Genomic DNA, 27,960 nt, shown 5'->3' on the forward strand with positions numbered 1-27,960 from the left:
TACCCATTCTGTGCTACCTGTTTTAGTCAAGTATGTGTGAGTAAAGAAAAACAGAAATATTGTCTGCTAGTTCTTCCAAATTAAAAAGGTTCTGTATACAGAAGACCATTTTCTTACGCAGAGTAAGACATCCAACAGTAGAGTAGAAGGGACTCTGGAAGACAGGGCTGGCCACCGAAATCTGAAGAGCTGGGCCAATCACTGATCTCAGAATACATCACTCTTTTCCCATCAGCAAATCAATTGGTGCCAGGTGGCCATCATTCAGACATGGTGGACTAAGAAGTAATCCAACATGGAATATGGATTTTGAAATGTCATAAGATATATACTACTATGAACTATTACATCATTTTTTCACTAAGCATATTCCATGGGATTTAAATCAGGATCAGTGAGGAAGAAGTACATGCTTGAATAAATTTTGGAAAAGCTAAATCAGACCATGCTGCAGCCAATGGGGTCGCAAAGATTCAGACGTGACTTAGTGACTGAACAACAGCAACAAAAATCAGACCAAAGTAAGTAAATTTCTCTCTTCAAGACTGCTCAGAGTTATTACTTTGTGAAAACAGACCGTGATTCTCCAGCATGGGAGGAGAGGGGAATAGCCATAAGAAGCAGTATGCTACATTTCCCACTCATGTCCAACTATGAAACCTTTGATATCCAAACATATCAACTATGAAACACTTTTGCTCTCTGAACATCAACAAGGACTACTGTTTCTTTAAAAATGATTTTGAACGCACTGAATTAAGGAGAGCTGATAAAAATTAAGAGTCTATGATAATGATGCTTGTCTCATGATCCTTGAGAAACCAGATCTGATAGAACCTGAAAGTCATACTTAAGCAAGCTGACCCTCACCAAAGTGGAAACCTACTGAGGGGCTACCCTGAAGATATATTAGACTGTCACAAAAGAACTAGGCTAAGGAAGAAGGCAAAGCCTGTGGAAACTTTCTGGAGAGCCAAAATTGGCAACTGTAAGGTCAGAACAAGGTGTAATAGAGGCAGTAGGAAAACCCACAGGAATTCAGATATGGGTGATTTTCCACTGATGTGGCTCTGGAAATCAAATGCAAAATGAGAGCCCCTCATTCCATATATAATATGCTACCAGGGCTTCTTAACATGCCAGGTTTATCTGTAGAGTAATAAGGAGACCACTAAGCTAGCTATGAGAACTAGATTTTCAGCTGACCCAGAGGTCTGCTGGAGCCAGCTTGCACTAGCTCAACAAGAGCCAATCATGTGCCTCTTTTCTCAATTCCACATTGAGTAAAGTCAGGTTGGTAGCCATAATGAAAACACTTACACTACAGAAATCGTTACACTTTACAAATCAGGGCTTTCTTTACTCCCTCCCGCCACCCTCCACTTCTCTCTCCAATCCTCCACAGACAACTGTTGATTAGACACCTACCAGGACACCACTGGCCATGATCTAGGTTTGTGAGATTGGATTTATCTGTCTTTAACTGTAAAGTCAAATGAATTCATTTTTCATCTTTTAGACTATAAGAACCCAATTAATTATGAACTAAAGTGAGGTATCAGACATATACATGATGAAGTTTGTATTCTCAGTACAAACTTTAAACATAAAAACAAATAGCTTTATAAATTAGATAATTCTTAAACACGTATTTTATCCATTGCAATAGCACCTGCAGGTTTAACAACTACTAAATGAGGAGGAAAAATGATATTTGATAAGAAAAAAAGGCAGCATTTAGAATAACTAAAACAATGACATATCTTTTGCACCCTTGGGAGTCATGGCCCACAACTGGGGAGCCAGTGGGACCCCTGAGGATTCTCCAAAATGGCCAAGAGACAGAACACCAGAGATATTGTTTAAATTCAGCTTCCCAGGTATCATCCCAGAAACACCTAATAAGAATCTCCTAATTTGGCCCACCCTTTCCTTCCTTAATAAACATAACCTACTAAATTTAAATATGGAAAAGAACCTCTAAGGACAGGCTTAGAAATATGTATGCACAGCAAATTCTCTAGTGATTCTTATGTAAACATGCAACATAAGAGTTCACCATATTGCTATACCTACTGGAATGAGCTTGATGGTATTGTATTTCATTCTATTACAAACATTCTATAATTCTGAAAGCCTCTTCAATCCACTCTGAGTAGACCCCAACTGAATTATCATTTTTGTTTCCAGAGACTTGTGGGGTGGGGAGTTGGGGAATGGAAACATAGCAAGAGCAGAGAAACCAAGAGGTGAGAAATCTGCCAACTATGCCTCAGGAGAAATGATTAAAGAACTAGAAAAAAAAAATTATGCTTAAAGGAAAAAAGTTTGAAACAATAGATCAACAATGCTCCCTAATTGGTCCTCATTATTTATTTCACTTTCTGTTTCCACTTAGGGAACTAGTCCTCTGTAATCTTAGATATAACTGTCAAAGTATTCCTTATAACTAGACTGACCTTACAACTTGTCATTCAAACTGGTATACTTAGAGAAAGAAGGTGCTCTTTGTAACTATCTTGGGCAGCAGGCATAAAGCCATGAACTTGGGTTGCCTCAAGTAAACAGAGATATAGCAATTCAATCTTACCTCTCAAGAATTTTTGCCCATTCACCCTACTTCTCCCTTTGAAGCCATAAACATCAGCCTAATTTCATTAGACACCCTTTGAAAAGAAACCATTATGACCTCCCTCCTGGCTCTTTAGCCATTTCTAACCTGGAATCTTAATATGTGAAACAGAAATCAAATGTGGTTGAAAGGGGTGATGATTCCAGACTCCACCTGACTACCTGCTGACCTCCCTTTGCCCCTTGGGATAGTGCACGAGCCACCTGCAACAGAACCCTAGGACTTAGTCATGCAAACTAAGCCAACCAGGTGGGCATCACCAGATGACCTTTCCATATTAAGTTTTGGAATCCTTGGATGACTCTGCATTTTGAATTCAGGAGTAGGATGCCAAGGGAGTAAATAATGCTCAGCAGGTTCATCGTTGTTGTTCAGTCTCTCAGTCGTGTCCAACACCACTTGGCATCCCCATGGACTGCAGCATGCCAGGCCTCCCTTTCCTTCACCATTTCCTGGAGTTTGCTCAAACTCATGTCCATTGAGTCGATGATGCCATCCAACCATCTCATCCTCTGTCACCCCCTTCTCCTTTGGCCCTCAATCTTTCCCAGCTATCACGGTCTTTTCCAGGATCACAGTTCTTACTTTTTCCATGTTAAAAAATTATATATTGAGTATATGTAAAATTGTTATATTGTAGAGTATAAAAAAATAACAATACAACTGACATCCAAGTAACCACTAACAAGTTAGAGAGAGTGTTAGCATAGTTTTGGAAAGTTCCTTTGGTTCTTCCCCTTCCCATGTCCCTTCTCTCACACAACCCCTCATCCCAAAATGTAACTACCACCTGGAATTTGTATAATTCCTTTCCCAGTTTGATGGAGTGTCTTGAGCTGAGGGCCAGGAATCTCTGGGTTAAGCAGGCAATGAGACTCCCACCAACACAGCGCAAGCAGCTCTCTGAACTGCAGAGCCTACCGTTGGCTGACAAGTCTTTGAGGCAATTTTCCTAGAACTGTCTGAATGGATGAATAAAGACCCTGGACTTGGCTATCTCCCAAGCTGATTTGATGTGGCTAATATAGAAATGCCAATTCCATACAGCTGTACAGAACGCTGAGCATTTTGACTAACAAACACGGGTGAATCTGGCACAGAAAACCTTCACAAACCAGCGATTGTCACACTGTTGTATGCTCATAAAACACATGTATACCTGTGGCGGATTCATTTCGATATTTGGCAAAACCAATACAATACTGTAAAGTTTAAAAATAAAATAAAATTTTAAAAAAACTGACTGTGATAGCCTTTTTAAAGAAAAACTGGGCTCGTTTAAATCAGGAAGCTAACTGGAAGCAGGAATTAACAAGAGAAGAAAATTGGAGAGAGAGAGAGATAATTAAGGTATGGCCCTACCCCTTCAGTTGTGTTTTTTAAACATCCTGTTTTGTCTTAGCGTCTTTGCACACATGTTGCTTAGATATTGTCTGAATAGAAGACAAATGCAGGGAATAAGCAAATTATGAACAAGGCAAGATGCTACTGAATTTCTTTATACCCAAGTGCTAACCTGTGTACCACAGGCCATTGGAGAATAGCATAGTGCCATGTAATGAGGGAGTAACTATAAGGCTAAGTGAGTTAATACAAAAGACACTTGGAAAGGGAAAGATCACTTTGGCTGGCATCAGAGAAATCTTTGCAGAGGCAGCAACCTTGGAGCCAGGCCTTAAAGGCGGGGTAAGGTATGAGAAGATGGAGCGTGAAAGTGTGTCCACACTAATAATGAAAACAACTGGCATTCACTGAGCACCAGGTGCTCTGGTTAGCACTTTATGTGCGTTATCTCTTTTCCTCTCCTAACCACCCTCTGAGGGAATAATTATGCCCATTTGACAGACAGGGAAACTGAGAGTCAGAGCTAAAGTAACTTGTCCAAGGTTACAAAACTAGATGGTAGAATTCAAAGCCAGGATATATGACTGAATAGCCAACAGGATGCTTCACTGCCTAGGTAGAGGAACAGCAGAAGCGGAAGCCAAGACATCAAAGGAAACAGGCTAATTGTCAAGGAGTCAGCATGGATTGGTCATATTGAAGAGGTGACCAAGTGTGGGTGTGTGGTCACGTCATTCCTCCCCTGATAAATCTTTAAATAGCTGCCCTATCCCTGGTGCCATGCACACAGAGATGCTCAAGACTGCCTGTTAAATTTAATTGGCAATGTAAACAAAGGACCCAGCATGAGAAGCCATGACATAATTGGGATTCTTTGCCTATTATATCTCCTACATGACTAATACTTTGAAATTTAACAGGGCATGAACAGGTTTATATGGGGTAAATGTCTTACATTTATCAATACAAGTTGGGAAAAGATAGGCTAACACAAGAATGAAGGTGTGCATAGACTCTTAAGAAAGTGTGAAGTCATCTTTTATTCCTTTTATTCATCTACTCATTCCATGCACATTTCCTGATGGGTCACTTTGTACGAGTCCCTGTGCTGGGGATGTGGGCCCATCTGAAGGGGCAAAACAAAAGGATGCAGGCTTCCACTATGCTGTATAACCGACAAATGCTGTGTAACAAATCAGAATTCAAGTCACCTCCCGTAGCATGTATGGAACAATGGGCATTTATCAAACCCCGATGATGTACTGGGTGCTCTAAGAGATGATAAATATGTGAATATAAATATATGTCCTCAAGTGTTTCCAAGGGACGATAAACAGAAGAACAAAAAATTGCAGCCCAATGCAATGAGCGCCACTTAAAGGGGGTTTATACACTAAAACAAAGATCTGTACCAAAGATATAAATTTCTGATCTGCATTTATTGAGTTCACTCAGAATAAGTTTAGAAGTTTCCTGTTGTTTTACTATGTTCACCTTGCTGGACTCCAAGGACCAGTCAGGTGACTTCACAGAAAACCTTACGGCTCTAGGATTCTGAGGCGGTACTCCCCCAGCTGTTGAGAAATCACGGCACACAGGCCAGAAGAGGAAAGTAATACAAGAGTAACAGAACACAGCGGCAGCACTCAGACTTCCTAAGCAGACCAGGTAACGCTCACTAAGGGTTACCTTTTTTTTTTTTTTTTTGGACAAGCCACCAAAATACAAAACATTCACTTATGCATAAGCAGGTTAAAATTCCACTTTCACAATACTAAGGTAATTGCTTTCACCTAATTGCTAACTTCCAGTATTGCCAGCAGTGGTCCACTGAAGGTCAGATTACATCTAGAAAATGTAAGCTCAAGTAGTTACGTCTCATTAGTTTGTTACAAAACATAAAATAAAAAAATAAAAAAACCCAGAAATTCCAATTGCAAGTATTTAGAAAAACAAACCAAAGCTCAGTGATCACATTCAGGGAGGACTATAACAGCAAAGATAATTGTTTCATTAAAATTGCCAAAAGAAGACTCTGGTCTTGGGCTGTAGCATACTTGGCCATGTGATGTTATGCCAAATCACTCTTCCTGGGCCTCGGTTTTGTCATATGTAAAAGAAGAAGACTGGACAAAAATTTTCATCTTCACACTGGGATATAAAAGCCTAACAATTTACAATCACAGTCAGGGGATGGCAAATATTTTGGCCTTGAATGACACCTTCAGTGGATGTTATGAGCTGCCTGTGAATGGAGAAAGATTCTGAGGTCCAGGCCAACCTCAGAGGGAAGGATCCAAGGGCTTTAATACAGTCTGCATGGGACAAGTGGGATAGGGTCACGCAAGAGCCATTTCTTTTCTAATTGAATCCTCACTTTTTTTTCAAATGATTTCCCAAACTCATGTTATTGAGTAATTTTGCTCTGACAAAACTTTAGGGAAGTGTTATTACTAATTTAACCTCATAAGTTTATTTGCTTAAATCAAACATTTTCTACATAGCACATCTGGAATTCAAATCCAGATCAGTTGGATGCTTTGAAATGCCACAAGAAACAGTGAAAAAAAAAAAAAAAACTCCTAAAATTCAAAGCAAAAAAGAAAGAGAGAGCACATCACATTCACAAAGTCAGCAACATTGTGCCTTTCTTCAAGGAAGATTATTCTATCATTCAGAATTTCTGGTTGTAGAGAAATCTGCTTTAAGTAGTACAATTATTCTTACTGAAGTGAAGAGAAGCCCATATTTTCTCACACCTTTTTTTACAGTAGAAAACTTGGACCTTTAGTGGTCTGGGGATATGCGATGGTTACAGAACAAATTAATAGATAACACAAATTTTAAGTCAAATTTTTATTACCTACATCGGTACTCGTTTTTAATATTTATAATCATTGTATCATCATTCATCTTGTATCCAAAAGAAATTAAAGTGTCTCACAGAAGTGCATATAATGCAGTGAGATCAATGAATACAAAAATAAGACAAAAAGAAATCTATAATTTTATCATACTCAGTGTTATCAAATTGATTGCCTAGAGTATAATTTATTTCACATCACTATGCTTCTCAGTGATGCCCCAAAGTTATTATCCTTCCCTAACTGCCCTTCTAAATCTGTATTCCAACTGCACTGTTTTACAATTCCCCATACACAGTACAGCACCTACCCATTTGGGAATGTCTGATCATCATGCAAGTCATCCCTCTTATCCAGGAACTTCTAAATCTTCCCCAGGACACTGTTTATGTGTGACTTCATTCTCCTAGCAGTAGTTCATGAAACTGACATAATGTAGGGCATGAAGATTCTCTTCAGTCAAAACGTTGGGGTACCCATAGTCCACTCTGTGAATGAAGAAGCAAAGGAAGCAAGTTTGTTCAGAGACATGAACAAAGCAATAGATAAAGAATTCTCTCTGTTCCTGAATCGTTTCCCAACTCTAGTTCCAATTCCTTCCTAAGACCTGGATGCATGTCTGCCTTTGAGTTCCCCACAAACACCCTTGAATCCTTAATTTCTGCCATTTCTTAAGCTTGCTCTAGATAACTAAGCATCTATTTCTGTGGTTTATGCCTTAATCCACATCTTGCCTCAAGTCCCCTGGTCAAGACCACTTCCTTCAGAAAGCTTCTTCAGATTCCCCCCAGACAGGAGCGATGTCTTCATCCTACAATTCCCAGTGTACTGACTCTATATATTTCTTATGACATATCTGCCTTAGAACACACTTTCATGATTATACATCCTGTTTTTACCATAATTTCTAAGTCTCTTATTGAGAAAGATCCATGCCTTATTCATTATGGTAATTCCCATACACCGAGAAGAACAGAAGTGAGTGACTATCAACCTTTCTTTAAAAAAAAAAAAAAATTGGATGAACGAATGAACACTTTTTATTCATTCTCTACTGTTGAGCAAATCCCTAAACCTCTCTTTTTAAGGCTGATATTATAGAAGCAGAGATTTAACCAGCCAATTTACCCAGCTAATATGAGCAATGTAGACAGACAAACAGAATCCTCGTGGGCCAGGAATCTACTCTGGAGGCAGAACAGTGCTGTCTGGTTGTCAATATTGATCACGATTAATTAGAAAATTTACAGATCTCTGCTGTTCTTAGTGCTGTGTGGGCATCACCTGAAAGCAAAGGGATGACAAGGCATTCCGAGCATCTGCAGCCTTGATGTAATAAACGTCTTCATTTGCAAAAAATGTGTGCCTATTTCTGAGCAGGATTAGAGTCTTTTAGAATTTTGTCTTTTTCCCATTCCAACTTTCTTCAGTGGTTAGGATCAAAGAACTATTAATGTATAATTCCTAGATATATTAAAATCATGTTAATTTATTTTAATTCACACCCTACAAATGAGCATTCAGAGTACGGCTGAAAACCAAGATGAGAGTTTAAGAAATAATCATTCCAGGAACAGAATGCAGTCAATTTAAGGTACATTGTGACTCTGTGAAGTGGGTTATTAACCTGTCAGGGACCTAGGTCTGTTCCAAACACCTCTCTGGTCTTTCATGACCCTGTCAGAGCCCTTTCCAGATGGAAGCATAGCTGTAATCACTGGGCTTTATGCCCTACTTTCAGTTTCTCAAATGGCAGGTTACTCTCATGGTGTGACTTGCCATTTGATCTGTCTTGTATCTATGTTGATGCCCTATCAGAACTGGAAGAAGCTTGTCAGTAATCACTAAGATGGGTTACAGCAACAAACATGCAAATGTTCATTTTGCCAGTCTCTGTAATTTGAAATAGTCATTCAGCGATAACCAATTTGCTCATCTCAGTGTGCAGGCTTAAGCATGTGGCATTTGCATGGGGTTGCTGGTAAATAAACCTCAAGGGTGGATCACTCCTTTATTATTATCAAGAATAAACACCAAGGATTAAGATTCAATATCTATGGCATTCTCTTATCTGTGCTTATCAACCAAGGGTATGCTTAAGTTATGAACCTATGAGAATTCATCTGTGTTTTGAAAAGGCATATTATTAAAGCATCATTCAGGATCCCTAACACAAACAATTGGTTGTCATATCTGTTGTAATCTGAAAGTCTCTTTTTACCTGGAAGGAAAAGAGTCTTGTAAAACTGGTAAAAGAGAGATTGGAAAGTAAAATCCTTCCTTAACCTGATACATTATTTTTCACTAGCTAGAATAGAAAGTGGAAGGTGCAAAAAAAAAATCACACACAACAAAAAATTTTTAAATCCCCATGATACGACTGTCCTAAAAGAACCAATGTTAAAATTTTTGTTTCACAGTCTTTCAGTCATTTTCATATGCATAGGTAGACATATGAGTGTGATTAACATATTTAAAGTTAAAATGTTATGACAGCATTTATACTTTTTTATACTTTTTTCACTAATATAGCATAAACATTGATTGGATCCAAAGGTTGAAAAGTTTCTCTGTAAAGACTCAGAGAGTAAATATTTTAAGTTTTCTGGGCCACACAGTGTTTGGCACTGTTCAGTTCTACTTTTATAGCAAGAAAGCAACCTTTGACAATATATAAATGAATGGTCATGATTGTGCTCCAATAAAACTTCATTTACAAAAACAGGTAGCACACATATTGTGTTCATGGAATGAAAGACTCAACACAGCAAAGATCTCAATTCTCCCTAAATTGATACACATTTAACCTAACTCCTGTCATATTCTCAGCATTTTTTTGTAAATATGACAAGATCATTCCAAAATATATATGAAAAGGCAAGGGAACTAGAAGAGCTAAAACAATTTTCAGAGATAACTACAGTGGGAGGAATCCCTCTGTTGAATTTTAAGATGTACTTTATAGCTACAGAAATCAAGCCTGTGTGGTAGTACCAACCATATACTAACAAAGAACTTGCTGAACTAGATATTACTACAGACCCATTTGAACAGCTAAAACAAAAAATAATCACAGTACTCAATGCTGGCAAGGATGCAGGGCAACTACATCCCTTATGCATTGTTTAAGGGATTGTAAAACGATATAGCCACTCGGCAGATACATAGAAAGCTAAACATACACTTACCATCCAACTCAGCAATCACATTTCTATTTATCCCATAGAAATGAGAACCTGTGTCCACATCAAACACTATTCACAAAAGGTTACAGCAATTTTATATATAACAGCCAAAAAAAAGGAAACCATAACACCCCCTTCAATAGGTAGACAGTTAAATAAGATCTGATGGATCCTTACCATGGAAGATCACTCAGCACTGAAAAGAAGTAAACTATCGATATATTTCTAATTTAGATACATATCAAGGACATGACACAGAATGAGAAAAAAGAGCCAGTTTCAAAAGGTAATATATGATTCTATTTACATAATATTCCCAAAATAACAAAGCTACAGAAATGGAAAACATATTAATAACTGCCAAGGTCTAGACATGGCAAGGGAGAAGAAGTAGGTACAACGATCAAAGGATAACACAGAGAAATCTTTGTGATGATGGAATAACCTGGACTGTGGCTGTAATTACAGAAATTCACACACACATTTTACTGATGTCAGCTTCCTGGTTTGATACTGTACTACAGCTATGTAAGATGTAACCATGGAATGACAGGAATGATACACAGGATGTTTCTATTCTATGTTTGCAACTTCCTGTGAATTCACAGTTATTTCAAAATAAAAAGTTTCTTTAAAAAGTAGTACTGTGTCATGCTGTGGTCATAGTTTGACTATAGTTTGCCAACCCCTGGTCTAGAAAATTAGATGTTTTGACAATATTTTCATTAGCTGTGTAGGATATCTTTCAGTATATATAGATTATTTAACCATTTATCTGTTGTTTCCAATTTTTCTCTTTATAAAACCAAAACCTAGGATATTTTATCTTTTTATACATCTATAATTATTTCCATAGAATAAGTATCTAAAATTACAGTATCAAAAAAATACAGTATGAAATGTACACATACCTTTAAACTTTGGCATAATATTGCCAAATTACCTTCTAAAAAACACATCAATTTATACTCCTATGAGCCCTGTATGGCTTCCCAGGAGGATGGCTTCCCAGCATGCCAGGAGGCTCAGTGGTAAAGAACCAGCCAGCCAATGCAGGAGACAGGGGTTGCGGGTTTAACCCTATGTTGAGAAGATCTCCTGAAGAAGAGAATGGCAACCCACTCCAGTGTTCTTGCCTAGAAAAACCCATGGATGGAGGAGCCTGGTAGGCTATAGTCCATGGGACTGCAAAGAGTTGGACATGACTGAGCACATATGCACACAGAGCCCTGGATGAGAGTATGTGCCCTTACACTCACCAACAATGTACATTATCTTCAAAAGGAAAAAAAAACTTTCCACACTTGTGAACAAAGAATATCTCACTCTGTTTTTTCTTTAAGTGTATCTTGTCTTTTACTTTTAGATCTTTACTCACACCAGCCCCTCCCTGGGACATGTTCTGCCCCTTAGCTAGCTAAGGAATTCAACCAAGTCACAAGTAAAATACCACTTCCTACAGGAAGACTTCCCCAATCTCAGGTATGGATTACATGCCCCTCTTATTCACCTCCACAGCACCTTGTACCTCCTTTACCATATTGCTTACCCTCTGTGGTCATAGCTTATTTAATTTTGTATCTTCAATCTTCAGACCTTAATTTCTGTAGGGCTGCTACCTGTTTTGTTCCTCAAATCATACGTGTTCATTAAATACTGAACCAATGGATGAAAAAAGAATATGTCAATCATAAAGGAGATGTTCTGCCTTTTGAGCATTCACAATAAGATTCATATTTTTATTATGTTTAGGTATATAGATACAAATTTATAATACTGTTTCCAGAACCACTCAGGAAAAAGGATCTCTTGCCTATGAAACTAGGTCATGATGGAGCCTACTCCTATAGGAGGGAGACAGATTCATCAGATAATCACAGCTTGATGACACTGACTATAAAAATTATGCAAATAGCTTTCACTGTATACTCTATAAGCCACTTTTTAGTAATTTTGTGGTTTTTAGACATAGTTCCTATACTAACCCACACTGAGAACATGTATGTACCATGCAAGCTTAAACTTCCTTGGGACAGAAGGCAGTCCTATGATGGCGGATGAATATGACAGGGAGACCACTTTCTCCCCTACAAATTCATCAAAAGATCATTTGAATGCTGAGCAACTTCCACAGAACAACTTCTGAACACTGGCGGAGGATACCAGGCACCCAGAAAGGCAGCCCATTCTCTTCAAAAGGAGGTAGGAAAAAATATAAGACAAAAACAGAGACAAAAGATTTAGGGACGGAGACCCATCCTTGGGAGGGAGTCGTGAAGGAGGAGAAGCCTCCACACGGTAGGAAACCCTCTCACAGGTGGGTCTGTGGGGAGCTTTGGGACCTCAGAGGGCAATATAACAGGGAGGGGAAAAAAAACCCACAGAATACACTCCTAACCATAACTGTCAGCAGTGAAATAGCCCAGAAGCTCATGTCCACCACCAGCAAGTGGGGGCTGGGCAAGGAGGCGCAGACTGCATCATTGGTCCTTAGGCTAAGGACTGGGCCTGAATGCCCTGAGGACAATCAGGGAGCTCTGATGCTGGGAGGGATTGGGGGCAGGAGGAGAAGGGGATGACAGAGGATGAGATGGCTGGATGGCATCACCAACTCGATGGACATGAGTTTGGGTGAACTCCAGGAGTTGGTGATGGACAGGGAGGCCTGGCGTGTTGCGATTCATGGAGTCACAAAGAGTCAGACACAACTGAGCGACTGAACTGAACTGAACTGAACTGAAGGAGCTAACATGAGATAGCAACTCAAACTGTGGGATAGCCAGAGAGAGAAAAAAAAGAGGGAGAAAGAGAGAACTTTCTCATGAAAAGCTCTAACCTAAGGCACAGCATGGCCTGCTCACAGAACAAAGGACTGAGCAAACACCAAAGGAGAGCTAGCCAGCTGCAGACCGGCCCCTCCCCGCCGCCAGAGGTAGAGAGGCAGGCGGGTGACAGCCAGAGCCAGAAGGCAAAGGGCAATCTCAGCCCCAGAGATGGCATCCTCCATCAAACTGTGTGCAGGCTCCCAGTTGCTAACCAAGTCTTTCTGGGATCCTGGATGGTTGACATCTGCTAGGAGGGTAGCAGCCAGAGATCAGCTCCCCAGAGGAGACACACAGCACAGCTGAGACGGTGCTCTTGCAGCACACCCGGGAAACCAAGCAGCCGACCGGGGAGGTGAGTAAGACACGTGGCCCAGCTGGGACAGTGCACTCGCCAAGCACCTGGTCACCTGAGCTGCTCCGACCTGGGAAGGGCACAAAACGCACACCCAACCAACCCTGTGCCCTTGCGGAGTACCAGAGAACCTGAACCTGAGCAGCTTAGACCTAGGAAGGGCACGAAACACAGGGCCCACTTTAGACAGCACCCCTGCAGAGCAACCTGGAGCCTGAGCAGTGTAGACCGAGAAAGCACATGCCGCCATGAGCTGGGGCAAACCCAATATGTTCCATTCACTGTAAGCATGTCCCACACACGCCAATGATGTTTGTTTGCAGTGTTCCTCCCCCCCCACAACACAACTGAACAAGTGAGCCTAAATAAGTGACCACTTTCGCCCCCTTGTGTCAGAAATTAGACAATGAAGAGACTTGCAAACAGAGGAAGCCAAAATAAACAAAGAGGAAACTGCTCTGGAAATGACAGGTGCAACAGATTAAAATCCTGTACTTAACACTGACTAAGGATTGGAAGGGGCCTACAGACCTTGAGAAGCAGTATAAGCTGCAACAAGGAACTATCTGAAGCTGAACTGACCCCACACTGCCCTCAACAGCTCCAGAGAAATTCCTAGATATATTTTTACTATTATCATTTATTTTAATTTTTTTAATTTTTAAGTTCTTTTTACTCTTTTAATTTTCATTTTTATAACCTACTGCTGCTGCTGCTGCTGCTAAGTCGCTTCAGTCGTGTCCAACTCTGTGCGACTCCACAGACAGCAGCCCACCAGGCTCCTCTGTCCCTGGGATTCTCCAGGCAAGAACACTGGAGTGGGTTGCCATTTCCTTCTCCAATACATGAAAGTGAAAAGTGAAAGTGAATCACTCAGTCATGTCCGACTCCTAGTGACCGCATGGACTGCAGCCTACCAGGCTCCTCTGCCCATGGGAATCTCCAGGCAAGAGTACTGGAGTAGGTTGCCATTGCCTTCTCCAATAACCTACTATTATCTTGCAAAAAAAAAAGAGACCTTATTTTTAAAGCAAATTTCATATATATATTTTTTATAATTTCCATGATTGATTTTGTATTGTACTTTTGAGAGTCTAACCTCTACTCTAGATTTTTAATCTTTGCTTTTTGGTATTTGTCTTCAATTTTGTACCTTTAAGAATCTAATCTTCAGTACCCATTTTTACTTAGGGGTGTGATTACTGGCTTGATTGCTCTCTCCCCTTTTGACCCTCCCTTTTCTCCACTAGGTCACCTCTATCTCCTCCCTCCCCCTTCTCTTCCCTATTTAACTCTGTGAATCTCTCTGGGTGTTTCGGGTTGTGGAGAACACTTAGGGAACTGATTACTGGCTATATTGGCCTCTCCCCTGTTGACACCCCCTCTTCTCCTCCTGGTCACCTCTATCTCCCTCATCCCGCTTCTCTTCTCTGTGTAACTCCGTGAACTTCTCTGGGTGTTCCAGGCTGTGGCGAGCACATAAGGAATTGATTACTGGCTAGACTGCTCTCTCCCCTTTTGATTCCCCCTCTTCTCCTGGTCACCTCTGTCTCCCTCCTCCCTCTTCTCTTCTCCATGTAGCTTTGTGAACCTCTCTGGGTGTCCCTCACTGTGGAGAATCTTTTCACCATTAAATTATATGTTTTGTCATCTGTGGTGGAGAAGTCTTGAAGCTACTATAAGAATAAGACTGAAAGACAGAGGCAGGAGGCTTAAATCCAAAACTTGAGAACAGCAGAAAACTCTTGACTCCAGGGAATATTAATCAACAGGAGCTCATCCAAGAGCCTCCATACCTACACTGAAACCAAGCTCCACCCAAGAGTGAACAAGTTCCAGAGCAAGACATAGCATGCTAATTCTCCAGCCACGCAGGAACACATCCCTGAGCATTAAAATACAGGCTGCCCAGAGTCACACCAAAACCATAGACACCCCAAAACTCAAACTGGGCACTTCATTGCACTCCAGAGAGAAGAGATCCAGCACCACCCATCAAAACACAGACACAAGCTTCCCTAACCAGGAAACCTTGACAAGCCACTAGTCCAACCCCACCCATAAGGAGCAATCTCCACAATAAAGAGGAACCACAAACTTCCAGCTGACAAAAAGGTCACCCCAAACACAGCAATCTAAACAAAATGATAAGGCAGAGGAATATTCAGCAGGTAAAGGAGCATGATAAATGCCCACATACCCAAACAAAAGAGGAGGATCTAGGGAGTTTACCTGAAAAAAATTCAAAATAGTGAAAGTAAAGATGATCCAATATCATGAAAACAAAATGGAGTTACAGATAAATAGACTAGAGACAAGGATTGAGAAGATGCAAGAAATGTTTAACAAGGACCTAGAAGAAAAAAGAGAGTCAATCAATAATGAATAATACAATAACTGAGATCAAAAGCACTCTAGAGGGAACCAACAGTGGAATAACTAAGGCAGAAGACAGGATAAGTGAGGTGAAAGATAGAATGGTGGAAACAAATGAAGCAGAGAGGAAAGAAGAAAAAAGCATTAAAAGAAATGAGGACAACCTCAGAGACCTCTGGGACAATGTTAAACACCCCACCATTCGAATAATAGGAGTCCCAGAAGAAGAAGACAAAAAGAAAGGGCATGAGAAAATACTTGAGGAGATAATAGTTGAAAGCTTCCCTAAAATGGGGAAGGAAATAGCCACCCAAGTCTAAGAAACCCAGAGTCCCAAACAGGATAAACCTAAGGCAAAACACCCCAAGACACATATTAATCAAATTTAAAAAGATCAAACACAAAAAGCCAAAATTAAAAGGAGCAAGGGAAAAGCAACAAATAACACACAAGGAAATTCCCATAAGGATAACAGCAGATCTTTCAATAGAAACTCTTCAAGCCAGAAGGGAATGGCAGGACATACTGAAAGTGATGAAAGAGAAAAACCTACAACCCAGATTACTATACCCAGCAAGGATCTCATTCAAATATGAAGGAGAAATCAAAAGCTTTACAGACAAGCAAAAGCTGAGAGAATTCAGCACCACCAAACCAGCTCTTCTACAAATGCTAAAGGATCTTCTCTAGACAGGAAACACAGAAAAGGTTTATAAACTAGAACCCAAAACAACAAAGTAAATGGCAACAGAATCATACTTATCAATAATTACCTTAAATGTAAATGCACTGAATGCCCCAACCAAAAAACAAAGGCTGGCTGAATGGATACAAAAACAAGATCCCTATAAATGCTGTCTACAAGATTCCCACCTTAAAACAAGGGACACATACAGACTGAAAGTGAAGGGCTGGAAAACGATATTTCATGCAAATGGAGACCAAAAGAAAGCAGGAGTAGCAATACTTATATCAGATAAAATAGACTTTGAAATAAAGGCCATGAAAAGAGACAAAGAAGGACACTACATAATAATCAAAGGATCAATCCAAAAAGAAGATATAACAATCATATATGCACCCAACATAGGAGCACCTCAATATGTAAGGCAAATGCTAAGAAGTATGAAAGGGGAAATTAACAGCAACACAATAATAGTGGGACTTTTATACCCCACTCACACCTATGAATAGATCAACCAAACAGAAAATTAGCAAGGAAACACAAACTTTAAATGATACAATGGACCAGTTAGACCTAATTGATATCTATAGGAAATCTCACCCCAAAACAATGAATTTCACCTTTTTCTCAAGTTCACACAGAACATTCTCCAGGATAGATCACATCCTGGGCCACAGATCTAGCCTTAGTAAGTTAAAAAAAAATTTTAAATCATTTCAAGCATCTTTTCTGATCACAATGTGGTAAGATTAGATGTCAACTACAGGGGAAAAACCTATTAAAAATACAAACATATGGAAGCTAAACAACATGCTTCTGAATAACCAACAAATCACAGAAGAAATCAAAAAAGAAATCAAAATATTCATAGAAATGAATTAAAATGAAAACACAACAACCCAAAACCTATGGGATTCAATAAAAGCAGTGCTAAGGGGAAGGTTCATAGCAATACAAGCTTACCTCAAGAAACGAGAAAAATCAAATAAATAACCTAACTTTACACCTAAAGCAACTAGGAAAAGAAGAAATGAAGAACCCCAAGGTTAGTAGAAGGAAAGAAATCAAAAATTAGGGCAGAAATAAATGAAAGAAAAACAAAGGAGACTATAGCAAAAATCAACAAAACTAAAAGCTGGTTCTTTGAGAAGATAAATAAAATAGACAAACCATTAGCCAGACTCATCAAGAAAAAAAGGAAAAGGGAGAAGAATCAAACCAACAAAATTGGAAATGAAAATGGAAACATCACAACAGACAGCACAGAAATACAAAGGATCATAAGAGACTATCAGCAACTATATGACAATAAAATTGACAATTTGGAAAAAACAGATGAATTCTTAGAAAAGTATAACCTTCCAAAACTGAACCAGGAATAAATAGAAAATCTTAACAGACCCACCACAAGCACAGAAATCAAAACTGTAATCAGAAATCAATACAGTATACTAACACATATATATGGAATTTAGAAAGATGGTAACAATAACCCTGTGTACGAGACAGCAAAAGAGACACTGATGTATAGATCAGTCTTATGGACTCTGTGGGAGAGGGAGAGGGTGGGAAGATTTGGGAGAATGGCATTGAAACATGTATAATATCATATATGAAATGAGTCTCCAGTCCTGGTTTGATGCACAATACTGGATGCTTTGGGCTGGTGCACTGGGACGACCCAGAGGGAGGATATGGGGAGGGAGGAGGGTTCAGGATGGGGAGCACGGGTATACCTGTGGCGGATTCATTTCGATGTTTGGCAAAACTAATACAATATTGTAAAGTTTAAAAATAAAATAAAATAAAAAAAGAAAAGAAAATGTTGCTAATAAAAAAAAAAAAAGAAATCTTCCAGCAAACAAAAGCCCAAGACCAGATGACCTCACAGGTGAATTCTACCAAAAATTTAGACAAGAGCTAACACCTATCCTACTCAAACTCTTCCAGAAAATCGCAGAGGAAGGTAAACTGCCAAACTCATTCTAAGAGGGCACTATCACCCTAATATGAAAACCAAAGATGCTATAAAAAAAAAAAGAAAACTAGAGGTTAATATCACCAATGAACATAGATGCAAAAATCCTCAACAAAATTCTAGCAAACAGAATCCAACACTATATTAAAAAGATCATACACCATGACCAAGTGGGCTTTATCCCAGGGATGCAAAGATTCTTCAATATTCACAAATCAATCAATGTGATACCCCACATGAACAAATTGAAAGATAAAACCATATGATTATCTCAATAGATGCAGAGAAAGCCTTTGACAAAATCCAACATCCATTTATGATAAAAACCCTCCAGAAAGCAGGAATAGAAGGAACATACCTCAACATAATAAAAGCCATATATGATAAACCGACATCAAACATTATCCTCAATGATGAAAAATTGAAAGCATTTCCCATGAAGTCAGAAACAAGACAAGGGTGCCCACTCTCACCACTACTATTCAACATCGTTTTGGAAGTTTTAGCCACAGCAATCAGAGAAGAAAAAGAAATAAAAGGAATCCAGATTGGAAAAGAAGTAAAACTCTCACTGTTGCACATGACATGATCCTCTACATAGAAAACCCTAAAGACACCACCAGAAAATTACTAGAGCTAATCAATGAATATAGTAAAGTTGCAGGATATAAAATTAACACACAGAAATCCCTTGCATTCCTACACACTAATAATGAGAAATTAAGGAAACAATTCCATTCACCATTGCAACGAAAAGAACAAAATACTTAGGAATAAATCTACCTGAAGAAACAAAAGACCTATATATAGAAAACTATAAAACACTGATGAAAGAAATCAAAGATGATACAAATAAATGGAGAAATATACCAAGGTCATGGATTGGAAGAATCAATATAGTGAAAATGATTATACTACCCAAAGCAAACTATAGACTCAATGCAATCCCTATCAAGCTACCAATGGTATTTTTCAAAGAACTAGAACAAATAACTTCACAATTTGGATGGAAATACAAAAAACCTCGAATAGCCAAAGCAATCTTGAGAAAGAAGAATGGGAATGGAGGAATCAACCTGCCTCACTTCAGACTCTACTACAAAGCTACAGTCATCAAGACAGTAAGGCACTGGCACAAAGACAGAAATATAGATCAATGGAACAAAATAGAAAGCCCAGAGATAAATCCATGCACCTATGGACACCTTATCTTTGACAAAGGAGGCAAGAATATACAATGGATTAAAGACAATCTCTTTAACAAGTGGTCCCGGGAAAACTGGTCAACCACTTGTAAAAGAATGAAACTAGAACACTTTCTAACACCATACACAAAAATAAACTCAAAATGGATTAAAGATCTAAAAGTAAGACCAGAAACTATAAAACTCCTAGAGGAGAACACAGGCAAAACACTCTCTGACATACATCACAGCAGGATCCTCTATGACCCACCTCCCAGAATACTGGAAATAAAAGCAAAAATAAACAAATGGGACCTAATTAAAATTAAAAGCTTCTGCACAACAAAGGAAACTATAAGCAAGGTGAAAAGACAGCCTTCAGAATGGGAGAAAATAATAGCAAACAAAGCCACTAACAAAGAATTAATCCCAAAAATATACAAGCAGCTCATGCAGCTCAATACCAGAAAAATAAATGACCCAATCAAAAAATGGGCCAAAGAACTAAACAGACGCTTCTCTGAGGAAGACATACAGAGGGCTAACAAACACATGAAAAGATGCTCAACATCACTCATTATCAGAGAAATGCAAATCAAAACCATAATAACATACCATCTAGTGCTGGGCAGAATGGCTGCTATCATAAAGTCTACAAACAATAAATACTGAAGAAGGTGCAGAGAAAAGGGAACCCTCTTACACTGGTGGTGAGAATGCACAATAGTACAGCCACTATGGAGAACAGTGTGGAGATTCCTTTAAAAACTGGAAATAGAACTCCCATACGACCCAGCAATCCCACTGCTCAGTATACACACTGAGGAAACCACAATTGAAAGAGATACATGTACCCCAATGTTCATCGCAGCACTGTTTATAATAGCCAGGACATGGAAGCAACCTAGATGTGCATCAGCAGATGAATGGATAAGAAAGCTGTGGTACATATACACAATGGAATATTACTCAGCTATTAAAAAGAATGCATTTGAATCAGTTCTGATGATATGGATGAAACTGGAGCCTATTATACAGAATGAAGTAAGTCAGAAAGAAAACACCAATACAGTATATTAATGCATATATATGGAATTTAGAAAGATGGCAATGATGACCCTATATGTGAGACAGCAAAAGAGACACAGATGAAAAGAACAGTCTTTTGGACTCTGTGGGAGAAGGCGAGGGTGGAATGATTTGAAAGAACAGCATGGAAACATGTATATTACCATATGTGAAATAGATCACCAGTCCAGGTTCGATGCATGAGACAGGCACTCAAGGCCAGTGCACTGGGATGACCCTGAGGGATGGGATGGGGAGGGCAGTGGGAGGTGGTTCAGGATGAGGGACACATGTACACCCATGGCTGATTTGTGTCAATGTATGGCAAAAGCCACTACAATATTGTAATCAGCCTCCAATTAAATAAATTAATTTTTTTAAAGATGGTAAACAAAAAATTTTTAATAAATAAAACATGAAAGTGAAAAAAAAACTTCCTTGGGACAATTACATTTTTTCACTAAAAATTAATAAAGTGACATCTGATCTGTGCGTTAGTTGCTTGTGGATTTTATTACTGTGAGTACATTCCCTGGGGTTCTGTAATCTCCCCTAGAAGGCAGCAATCATATCAGTATGCCCGTTGACCTCCAGCCCCTCCAGGGACTGCCCTCCCGTTTGCTTTCTCAAACTATAACAGGCAGGACTTTTAAATCTCTGTGGATTTTATACCAAAGTATTTTTATTTCCTTTGCTGCTGCTGCTAAGTCACATCAGTCGTGTCCGACTCTGTGCGACCCCATAGACAGCAGCCCACAAGGCTCCTCCGTTCCTGGGATTCTCTAGGCAAGAACACTGGAGTGGGTTGCCGTTTCCTTCTCCCATGCATGAAAGTGAAAAGTGAAAGTGAAGTCGCTCAGTCGTGTCTGACCCTCAGCGACCCCAGGGACTGCAGCCTTCCAGGCTCCTCCGCCCATGGGATTTTCCAGGCAAGAGTACTGGAGTGGGGTGCCATTGCCTTCTCCGTTATTTCCTTTGACTTTGCTACAATTTCAAATTATCTTCTAAAACTCTTCATGAAGGCATTAATCAGCCTGTGTGCTTTTTCTGCACTAGCCAGAATACATTTTGTGATGGTAACTGGATTAGATCTAGATCTGGAAAAGTATCTTAATGTTCCTGCTCCTAATCAGATGGTTATGGTTCCTGTTTGGCAAGGGGTTTGAAATCAGATTTTCCTCTTTGTCAAAACTCCTTCTTTTTATCTATATGAATTTATTCCTCATGTATAAGGGGTTACTGCATTTAACACACCACTAATTTATCTAAGGCTGTCAGGTTCATTGCCGGTAGAGTGACCTTTAGAAAAGATCAAAAACTATGTTTAGTGGCTGAGATTTAAATATATGTAAAACATAATTTCTCATTTGAGAATTATATTCTGGATCACGAGCATTGTAACCGGTTGCTAAGGGAGACTATAGAACCGTGTGCAGCCTGACCTGGAAATAAAAGGAAAGTCTATAGGAGTAGGCAATGTATTACAGAGGAAATACACCAGAACCGTAATCCTGTTACTAACTTGCTGCAGGATTCTGGGTTAGCTACTTAAACTTTCTAAGCCTCATTTCCTCATCCATAAACCAAGGGAAGTGGACCAAAAAGAAGGCTAAATCCCCTTCCAGCTCAGTTCAAGTTCTGAGATTCTGTGAAACAACTGGTCTATCCCCTCAACATATAATCCCAATTAGTGAAATTTATTGGGGAAATCTATAATTTACAATCTAATCAGCATCCCCTGCCTTGTACATCAATCTATAATGTTCCCTTTTTAGCCCAGACACTTTCCACTGTCCTCTATACCTCACAGGTGCTTTCCAGGTGGTGCTAGTGGTAAAGAACCCGCCTGCCAATGCAGGAAACACAGGAGACACCGGTTTGGTACACGGGCCAGGAAGCTCCTCTGGAGAAGGTCACTCCAGTATTCTTGCCTGGAGAATCCCATGTACAGAGGAGCCTAGTGGGCTGTAGTCCATGGAGTTGCAAAGAGTCAGACACAACTGAAGCAACTTAGCATGCACACTATACCTCACAAGGACACCCACACCAGACTTCACTTCCACTGCTCCCCATGACTCCCTCTCCCTGATGACAAGCTTTCTCTTCCCATCCCTCACCTAATCAGCTCTCATTCTTACCTTCTCTAGGCTGGCTCTCTAATCCTATCTAAAGCAAACTTCAGACATGGAAGAAGCCCTAAGGCAACAGTCAAAATCTAACTCTCAAATATCATCCTGTGTGTATTAACACGAGCTTTTTCTTCTTGTTGTAACTTGAAGGAGGGACCTTAACTGAAGCTAAGTGAAAGAAAACTAACGTCCATTAAATACCAGTTGTGAGTCACACCTCTACATATCACCTTTACTCCTTACAGTTCAGTGCAGTCGCTCAGTCGTGTCCGACTCTTTGAGACCCCATGAACCACAGCACACCAGGCCTCCCTGTCCATCACCAACTCCCAGAGTTCACTCAAACTCACGTCCATCAAGTCGGTGATGCCATCCAGCCATCTCATCCTCTGTCATCCCCTTCTCCTCCTGCCCCCAATCCCTCCCAGCATCAGGGTGTTTTCCAATGAGTCATCTATTGGCATGAGGTGGCCAAAGTACTGGAGTTTTGGCTTCAGCATCAGTCCTTCCAAGGACTGATGGGAGACCCAGGACAGATCTCCTTTAGGATGGACTGGTTGGATCTCCTTGCAGTCCAAGGGACTCTCAGGAGTCTTCTCCAACACCACAGTTCAAAAGCATCAATTCTTCAGTGCTCAGCTTTCTTCACAGTCCAACTCTCACACCCATACATGACTACAGGAAAAACATAGCCTTGACTAGACGGACCTTTGTTGGCAGTCTAATATCTCTGCTTTTCAATATACTATCTAGGTTGGTCATAACTTTCCTTCCAAGGAGTAAGTATCTTTTAATTCCATGGCTGCAATCACCATCTGCAGTGATTTTGGAGCCCAAAACAATAAAGTCAGACACTGTTTCCACTGTTTCCCCATCTATTTTCCATGAAGTGATGGAACCAGATGCCATGATCTTCGTTTTCTGAATGTTAAGCTTTAAGCCAACTTTTTCACTCTCCTCTTTCACTTTCATCAAGAGGCTTTTGAGTTCCTCTTCACTTTCTGCCATAAGGGTGGTGTCATCTGCATATCTGAGGTTATTGATATTTCTCCTGGCAATCTTGATTCCAGCTTGTGCTTCTTCCAGCCCAGCATTTCTCATGATGTACTCTGCATAGAAGTTAAATAAGCAGGATGACAATATACAGCCTTGACATACTACTTTTCCTATCTGGAACTAGTCTGTTGTTCCATGTCCACTTCTAACTGTTGCTTCCTGACCTGCATATAGGCTTCTCAAGAGGCAGGTCAGGTGATCTGGGATTCCCATCTCTTTCAGAATTTTCCACAGTTTCTTGTGATCCACACAGTCAAAGGCTTTGGTATAGTCAATAAAGCAGAAATAGATGTTTTTCTGGAACTCTCTTGCTTTTTTGATGATCCAGAGGATGTTGGCAATTTGGTCTCTGGTTCCTCTGCCTTTTCTAAAACCAGCTTGAACACCAGGAAATTCACAGTTCACGTACTGCTGAAGCCTGGCTTGGAGAATTTTGAGCATTACTTTACTAGTGTGTGAGATGGGTGCAATTGTGAGGTAGTTTGAGCATTCTTTGGCATTACCTTTCTTTGGGATTGGAATGAAAACGGACCTTTTCTAGTCCTGTGGCCACTGCTGAGTTTTCCAAATTTACTGGCATATTGAGTGCAGCACTTTCACAGCATCATCTTTCAGGATTTGAAATAGCTCAACTGGAATTCCATCACCTCCACTAGCTTTGTTCATAGTGATGCTTTCTAAGGCCCACTTGACTTCACATTCCAGGATGTCTGGCTCTAGGTGAGTAATCACACCATCCTGATTATCTGGGTGGCAAAGATCTTTTTTGTACAATTCTTCTGTGTATTCTTGCCACCTCTTCTTAATATCTTCTGCTTCTGTTAGGTCCATACCATTTCTGTCCTTTATCGAACCCATCTTTGCATGAAATGTTCCCTTGGTATCTCTAATTTTCTTGAAGAGATCTCTAGTCTTTCCCATTCTGTTGTTTTCCTCTATTTCTTTGCATTGATCACTGAGGAAGGCTTTATTATCTCTCCTTGCTATTCTTTGGAACTCTGCATTCAAATGGGTATATCCTTCCTTTTCTCCTTTGCTTTTCGCTTCTCTTCTTTTCACAGCTATTTGTAAGGCCTCCTCAGATAGCCATTTTGCTTCTTTGCATTTCTTTTCCATGGGGATGGTCTTGATCCCTGTCTCCTGTACAATGTCACGAACCTCCGTCCATAGTTCATCAGGCGCTTATCAGATCTAGGCCCTTAAATCTATTTCTCACTTCCACTGTATAATCATAAGGGATTTGATTAAGGTCATACCTGAATGGTCTACTGGTTTTCCCCACTTTCTTCGATTTAAATCTGAATTTGGCTATAAGGAGTTCATGATCTGACCACGGTCAGCTCCCGGTCTTGTTTTTGCTTACTGTATAGAGCTTCTCAATCTTTGGCTGCAAAGAATATAATCAATCTGATATCAGTGTTGACCATCTGGTGATGTCCATGCATAGTCTTCTCTTGTGTTGTTGGAAGAGAGTGTTTGTTATGACCAGTGTGTTCTCTTGGCAAAACTCTATTAGCCTTTGCCCTGCTTCATTCCGTACTCCATGGCCAAATTTGCCTGTTACTCCAGGTGTTACTCCTTACAACTAGCTCTTAAATACTGTTTGCCTTTTTTTTTTTTTTTTTTTGAAGTTAAGAAAATAAATGTCCACGGAAATTAAATAAATTACAGAGATCAAGAGGTAGCATCAGCAGAACTGGGACTCAAACTCCCAGTCCGTCTGACTTGAGAATTGCTCTCTCTCCACCAAATCATACAGTCCCAGTCTGGTCCACAAAGTCCCAGGGTTCTGGGGTACGGTCTCAGGGCCCTCCAAGAAGAGAGGACACATATTAGACTCCATCCTTTTTTACTCTGAGGATATCCAGAATGTGCCCAAAGGTGTTTGTTTTGTAATGATTCCTATTTGATCTGAGGGAAAATAAAATATCCCACTGATTTAGAAATGTTTGTACAGCACTTGTTAAGAAAACAAACAAAGAGCTGATGCCCCCTAGAGTATCACCTTTTTGTACTCATAAACACTCATTTTCATAGACAATTCAGGTTACGGGCTTAGACTGAATAACCACTCTCACCAATTACCCATTCTCAGGGACAGTCTGAGAAATAAGGGAGCCATGATAGAGGCTCAACAATTGTTATTCTGTGCCACTCCTCCTCTGGCTGAATCTAACCTCAGCTACATCAAAGATGACTGCAGGGTAGTATACTAGAATCTCACAACACTCATCGTTTGTAAAAATTCCACAGATTCCATACACCTACAATTTTAATTTCATGGTTAACATGCTCAGGGTCACATCAAATCACACAACCATGTTTTTCTATTTTTTTTTTTTTTAATTCTCCTGCACCTGCATCAACCCTCTTCTTTTCTCTGAGCCAGTGGATTACAATGTGTGAAAACAGAAGTCTACATTGAGAGAGAGTGGATGGACTACAGGATGTACTGCCTGTGTGAGCAAATAGTAGATAACCACACATACTCCTGGCCAATGTTTTTTGAAGTAGAACGTTTGGCAACACTGCAGGCAGAGGAGGGATAATAACATCTGAAGTTAGCTACAGGGCTTAGAAGTGTCTGGCATCCAAAAGGTCAATGTGTGATCAACAGGTAAGGCAGGAGCCAAAAGAAAACAGCAGCAGGAGAAAGAGATAAGGAGCAAAAAGCATCAAATAAACAGCCTCAGACTTAAGAAACGGCCTCTGGGTGTTTACTGGGCTGGGAATCTGTGACACTGAGTTGGGGTGTTTCCGACCCTTTTATAATTGTGTCGTTCGTCAAAGAAGCCACACTGGAAATGGAGAGCTAGACTTGGTGATTTTCCTGCAGACTGCAAGCTACTTATAATTTGTCTGAGAAAGGTGGAGAGACAGAGATAAAGGCCTCCCAGTTCCTACATGGGACTGCTTTACACAGGTGGAAATGATCAACAGGCACCATTTCAATCCATGCAACCTCTGAAGTGGCAGTGGGCTAATGAAGAGACATCCCCAGACACTTAACTGAGGCTTCTGTCACCCAAGGCTAGTTCCCCTACAAGGACATGACATGGTATTGCAGGTATGGAACTACATCAAGTAAGATCACATACGTAGGTAGCCTTCATATTGCAAGTGATGCATAATAGGTATTCTCTAAAGCAGCAGTCCCCAAGCTCTTTGGTACCAAGGACTGGTTTCATGGAAGACAATTTTTCCATGGACCAGGGTGGGGGCTGGTGGGGTGGGTGGTTTGGGGCTGATTCAAACACATTACATATACTGTGCACTTTATTTCTATTGTTATTACACTGTGATATTTAATGAAATAATTATACAGCTCACGATAATGCAGAATCCCAGAAGTGGGAGCCCTGAGCTTGTTTTTCTGAGCTTAGGTGGTAATGCGAGTGATGGGGATCAGCTGTAAATATAGATGAAGCTTTGCTAACTTGCCTACCACTCATCTCCTGCTGTGAGGCCAGATTCCTAACAGGCCACAGAGTGTCCATGGCCCAGAGGCTGAGGAGCCCTGCTCTAAAAGTTAACATCTCCTCTGAATTAAATTCATTTTGCATACAGTAAATTTGAGATGCCTAGGGACTGTTATCAGAGAAGGCAGTGGCACCCCACTCCAGTACTCTTGCCTGGAAAATCCCATGGAGAGAGGAGCCTGGTGGGCTGCAATCCATGGGGTCACTAAGAGTCGGACAGGACTGAGCGACTTCACTTTCACTTTTCACTTCATGCATTGGAGAAGGAAATGGCAACCCACTCCAGTGTTCTTGCCTGGAGAATCCCAGGGACGGGGGAGCCTGGTGGGCTGCCGTCTATGGGGTTGCACAGAGTCGGACACGACTGAAGCGACTTAGCAGCAGCAGCAGAGACTGTTACATGGAGATATTCGTATTCACTGGGACACTGTGAAGGTATGGTTCAAGTTTAAAACGGGCAGGTTTGTGAAAGTGAGAAGGGGTAGAAAGGAAAATGGGTCACTGGTAACTGCGCATCAGGGACAAGCATATCCTTTTCTGAGAAGCGAGCATCACCATGCATGTCTTCACCTTGTCACGTATACTTTGATCACTGGTTGGTCAATGACCCAACTTATACACTATGCTTATTCCATGCATCTCATGAGAAAACAAGTAGCTAAAAACTTTAAACACTGGGTGCAGTGTTAGAACAAGGAAATTTCTTGAATGACTTCCCCAGTCAGTGCCTGTGTGCCTTCCCATACATCCCAGACCTGAAATCTGAGCTCTGATAATTGCCTCGTCAACCATTCTCCACAAGC

The 27,960-nt window shown here is 40.2% G+C and overlaps 1 protein-coding gene across 9 annotated transcripts in view; it reads right to left on the reverse strand.

Annotated features, from left to right (window-relative positions):
- Window positions 1–27,960, reverse strand: part of LOC147366685 (uncharacterized) — a 361,042-nt gene that overhangs the window by 151,677 nt on the left and 181,405 nt on the right. For 3 of the 9 annotated variants that reach the window (XR_015169459.1, XR_015169457.1, XM_086414899.1), the window contains exon 1: window positions 118–526. The exons of 1 other annotated variant lie outside the window; for it this stretch is intronic. The gene's annotated coding sequence lies outside the window, so the exon portion shown is untranslated. Of the gene's footprint in view, window positions 1–117; window positions 535–7,150; window positions 7,329–27,960 lie in introns of those variants that run through there. 5 more of the 9 variants (XR_015169464.1, XR_015169458.1, XR_015169466.1 and 2 more) reach the window with 5 other exon arrangements.

This window comes from Bos grunniens, chromosome 8 (assembly GCF_055505025.1).
Source record: "Bos grunniens cultivar Pamir isolate PY7600 chromosome 8, Bosgru_T2T1.0, whole genome shotgun sequence".
Taxonomy (NCBI): Eukaryota; Metazoa; Chordata; class Mammalia; order Artiodactyla; family Bovidae; genus Bos; species Bos grunniens.